A 5,497-nucleotide genomic window follows, 5' to 3' on the forward strand; every position below is an offset into this window, starting at 1 on the left:
GTGGAGAGGGTCCACAGCTTCACCCTCCTGGGCACCACCATCTCTGCTGACCTCACATGGTCTAACAACACCATGACTGTCATCAGGAAGGCCCAGCAACGCCTGCACTTCCTGAGAAAACTTAGGAGGAACGACGTCAGCCAGGAGCTGCTGGTAACGTTCTACCGCTCAACCATTGAGAGCATTCTGTCCTATGGCATCACAGTGTGGTTTTCCCACTGCACTGAAGCAGAACGGCAGAGTCTCCAGAGAGTGGTAAAGACAGCGCAGAGGATCATCGGCTGCCCCCTCCCCTCACTGAAGGACATTTACCAGTCTCGCTGCATCAGCAGAGTGACTAGCATCACCACTAACTCCACCCATTCTGCTTTCCCTCTGTTTGAACTGCTGCCCTCTGGAAGGAGGTACAGGTCCATCAGAACCAGGACAAACAGACTAAGAAACAGCTTTTTTCCACAGGCAATTATCATACGGAATGCACATACGTCCACCAACCACACCTCACTCTAATTTTACTACAATGCGTGCAATATCCTGACTGTCTAACCGGGTCACTGTGCAATAACTTGATATTTATTAAGCTGTGCTCACAGCAACTCATGTAATTCCATTCTATTTTATTCACAAATATTTAATATTTAACAGTTTCTGTCCATATTGTTCATTTTTTGTTAAGAGTTGTAAATACAGTATTTCTTTTTCTATTCTATTTTTATTTTTATTTTATGTAACTCCTTCACTCCAAGGCTGCTGCAATTTCATTGTATCCCCATGTACAATGACAATAAACGATTCTGATTCTGATTATATCACTTAGACACAGATGGAGAACCATATCAACTGGATTGGTAACAGCAACAACCACCGACCAAGCCGGCAAGCCCTGGCAGAAAAGATCCCCACAAGAAACACTGCAGGCTGTTCCATAAAAAATATAGTTTTACCATTGCCTTGCAGATCACAGTTGAAGTGGTTTAGTTTTCCTAAAAAAAATCAGAATGATTGAAGTTACAGGTGAACTTTTAGACAACATTTGATCCAAAAAGGTCCGAAAACGTCTTTTTAGGCAAAACTGCAAACACCTATTTTTTTGCATAACTTATCTTTCAAATATCAGCACAAAAAAATTAAAAACGGTAGGGATCTGTGTTTGCTGCCTTCCATATTTTTTTCAGACTTAAAAGTGTAACAGATGATTTATAAAAAATCCTTTTTCATCCAAAAACCTGTGTTAAATCTGTCTAGACTTAGTATTAAAAACTCTCCAAGATGAATGTGCCTGACTCCACCTGCAGGTGGATCACAGACTTCCTGACGGACAGACAGCAGTATGTGAGGCTGGGGAAGCTCGTCTCAGATACTCGGACCACAAGCACCGGATCCCCCCAGGGCTGTGTCCTTTCACCCCTGTTACTCTCCCTGTACACAAACAGCTGCACAGCTGGTCACCTGTCTGTCAAACTCCTGAAGTTTGCTGACGACACCACACTCATCGGCCTCATCTCTGACGGAGATGAGTCGGCCTACAGGAGTGAAATAGCCAGGCTGGTGTCATAGTGCAGCGCTAACAACCTGGAGCTTAATGCTCTGAAGACAGTGGAGATGACAGTGGACTTCAGGAAGGCCCCAGCCCCCCTCCCCCCTGTCATCCTCTGTGACTCCCCGGTGACCTCTGTGGAGTCCTTCTGCTTCCTGGGAACCATCATCAGCCAGGACCTCAAGTGGGAGCAGAACATCAGCTCCATCACTAAGAAGGTCCAGCAGAGGATGTACTTCCTGAGGCAGCTGAAGAAGTTTCACCTCCCTGAAAAGATGCTGGTAGACTTTTACACCGCCATCATCAAATCCACCCTCACGTCCTCCATCACAGTCTGGTTCGCTGCGGCCACGGCCAGAGACAAGGCCAAGCTGCAACGCGTCATCCACTCAGCAGAGAAGGTGATCGGCTGCCACCTCCCGTCTCTCCAGGAGCTGCACATCTCCAGGACCTGGAGGCGGGCAGCCAGGATTGTAGCCAACCCCTCTCATCCAGGACATAATCTCTTTCGGCCCCTCCCTTCTGGCAAGAGGCTCCGGTCCATCAGGACCAGGACCTCGCGCCACAAGAACAGCTTCTTCCCCACTGCAGTCAGCCTGCTGAACAGTACCCCAACTCCCCCAGGTGACCCCCCCCCCCCCGCCCACCAAAGGACTGTCGGTGCCACTTACAGGCCCCACCATCCCAGCCCATCTGTGCTCCCACTTTAATTCACCTTACTCTACTGTATATAGTGTGTTGTTGTTGTTAACTTAATTTTTAACTTATTCTTAATTGCACTATACACCAAGTCAAATTCCTCGTTTTGTAAAGTGCGCTCTACTGAACCTGGCAATAAAACTTTTTCTGATTTCTGATTCTATTAATCATTGTTTTTTATTCATTCAAAATGCAATTAAATCAATATTTTATCTTTTTTCTTTTCCTTTTTCTTTTTTTTTATCTCTTATATCCTTTTTTATAATCAATGTTTGAACTTCTTTTCCTTTCTATTGTCATGGTTTCAGTTTGTTGTCTTTTTTTTCGCTTTAGTTCTTGTTCTGTCTTGTTTGGTTCTGTTTCCTGTTTTATTTTGAAAGGTTTCCTGTCTTGTCATGTTTTTGAGTTTTACTTCCTTTGGTCCCCATCTGCCCTAATCGTGTTCACCTGTGTCTTGTCTGCCCTGTCTGTATATAAGTCTTGTCTCTGCCTTCCTCCTGTGCTGGTCCATTAACTTCTGCTCATGTTGATCACGTCTTCTTGTCTGGCGTCCATGTCCCTTGCCATGCCACAGTAAGTTTTTGTTTTTAGTTTTGTCATCCTGCTCTGCAGCGCTTTTTGTTAGTTAAATAAACCCACTTGCCCTGAACCCGTTTGCCTCCCGTCTCTGCGCCTGGGTCCTACCTGCTGTCGAGCCTCCCCCCCACACGACATCTATACATCCAATGAAATTAAACTACAAATCAACAAACACAACTGATAACAAATGTCTCTAAAAAATGATGTGTATATTTGCAGAACCTTAAAAACACCAAACAAATAACAAATGCTTCCCAAATAAAGCACAAAAAATGGAACACAAAATGTAAAACCCAAGTTAGAAATTGCAATTTGAAAAGATACTTTTTTCAGCAGCTTTTCAAAATCAATCACCAATTCTACTCTTCTGTGGATGAAACAAAGAACTCCAGAACAATGAAGCCATTTCTCTAAGTCTCTCTCACCTTCAGTTTTAAACAAGATCTGTGAAAATCCACCATACATTGGTCACATGAACTCAGAGACCTGCTAAAAGTGCACAATTGTAAAAGCTCTTTTATATAGACAACTGTTTGTTTGCTTAGAGCTGTAAATATAAAAAAAAATGCTTTTCTATCACCTAGACACAGATGGAGAACCATATCAACTGGATTAATAACAGGGTGGCATGTTTAGACAACATGAAGCTGTCCATCACATTTTTGACCTAAACATGTAAACACATCCTTGGCTCTGCGGTTAGGAAATGGTATTTGGGAATCTCTTTATACCAGGAGCCAGCCTGGCAATTGGAACATCGCCACAGTGCCCATCCAGACTGGGACAGCAACGGGGTCCACTTCAGAGCCGTGAGCTGCTGTGTTTAACTCCAGCTGTCCCAGCAAGGGAGACAACTGCAGCAACATCCACTGACCAAGCTGACAAGCCCTGGCAGAAAAGATCCCCACAAGAAAAACACTGGCTCAGGCAGGCTGGTCAAAAAAAAATAGTTTTGCCATTGTCTTGCAGCTCGCAGATCAAGTGGTTTAGTTTTCCAGTAATGTCAGTCAAGAATGCAAGTTCAGATTCACAATGTTCATATTCACCATATTCAACAGACATCTCCTCCAATAGCACCTTAAAAATCCTGTGCTGTTTTGCTTTGCAGCTGAGGTTGTTTACGATTTTCAGAATAAGAGTCATTATATGTCCAGAGCCAAATCTAGCCACAGGGGTTGCAAGCCAGTTGCCTCTGTGCCGGTCCCAAGCCTGGATAAATAGAGAGGGTTGCGTCAGGAAGGGCATCCGGCGTAAAAATTGCCAAAATAACCATGCGAATCATCCACAACACTTTAGACATACCGGATCGGTCGAGGCCCGGGTTAACAACGACCGCCACCGATGCTGTTAACCTACAGGGTGTCGGTGGAAATTTGACTACTGTTGGTCGAAGAAAGAGGGGAGGCAGAAGGGCCCGTGGCCAGAGAGAGAAGGGAAAAGGCAGGAACATAGGTTTGAGAATAGGGACTCTTAACGTTGGCACAATGACAGGGAAAGGCAGAGAGCTGGCAGACATGATGGAGAGAAGGAAGGTAGATGTACTGTGTGTGCAGGAGACAAGGTGGAAGGGCAGCAAGGCACGTAGTATTGGAGGAGGATACAAACTGTTCTATCATGGTGTTGATAGGAAGAGAAACGGGGTAGGAGTGATTCTGAAGGGGGAGTTTGTAAACAGTGTTCTAGAGGTGAAAAGAGTCTCAGACAGGATGATGAGCTTAAAGTTAGAAATCGAAGGGGTGATGGTGAATGTAGTCAGTGGGTATGCGCCACAGGTTGGCTGTGAGTTAGAAGTGAAGGAGAGATTCTGGAGTGAGTTGGATGAGGTCATAGAGAGTATCCCCAGAGGAGAGAGAGTTGTTATTGGAGCAGACTTTAATGGGCATGTTGGTGAGGGCAACAGAGGTGATGAGGAGGTGATGGGCAGGTTTGGTGTGAAGGAAAGGAATCTGGAGGGACAGATGGTGGTGGACTTTGCGAAGAGGATGGAAATGGCTGTAGTCAACACTTACTTCCAGAAGAGAGAGGAACATAGAGTGACATACAGAAGTGGAGGTAGGAGTACTCAGGTGGACTACATCCTATGTAGACGAGGTCATTTGAGAGAGGTTATTGACTGCAAAGTGGTGGTAGGAGAGAGTGTAGCCAGACAGCACCGCATGGTGGTGTGTAAGATGACCCTGGAGGTCAGGAAGAAGAAGAGAGGGAAAACAGAAAAGAAGACCAAGTGGTGGAAGCTACAGAATGAAGAAACTTGTGAGGAATTTAGGCAGAAGTTGAGACAGGGTCTGGGTGGTCAGGATGAGCTTCCAGATGACTGGGAAACTACAGCAGAGATTATCAGGGAAACAGGTAGGAAGGTGCTAGGTGTGTCATCTGGAAAGAGGAAAGACGGTAAAGAGACTTGGTGGTGGAATGAGGAAGTACAGGAATGCGTCCAGAGGAAGAGGTTGGCTAAAAAGAAGTGGGATGTAGAAAGGACTGAGGAAGGTAGACAGGAGTACAAGGAAGCGCAGCGTAGAGTGAAGAGAGAGGTGGCAAAGGCCAAACAGAAAGCTTACGATGAGCTATATGACAGGTTAGACACAAAGGAAGGAGAGAAGGACTTGTACAGGCTAGCCAGACAGAGAGACAGAGATGGGAAGGACGTGCAACAGATAAGGGTGATTAAGGACAGAGATGGAA

Source organism: Oryzias latipes, chromosome 1 (genome assembly GCF_053564925.1).
Source record: "Oryzias latipes strain Hd-rR chromosome 1, Olatipes_Hd-rR_3.1".
NCBI classification, from domain to species: Eukaryota; Metazoa; Chordata; class Actinopteri; order Beloniformes; family Adrianichthyidae; genus Oryzias; species Oryzias latipes.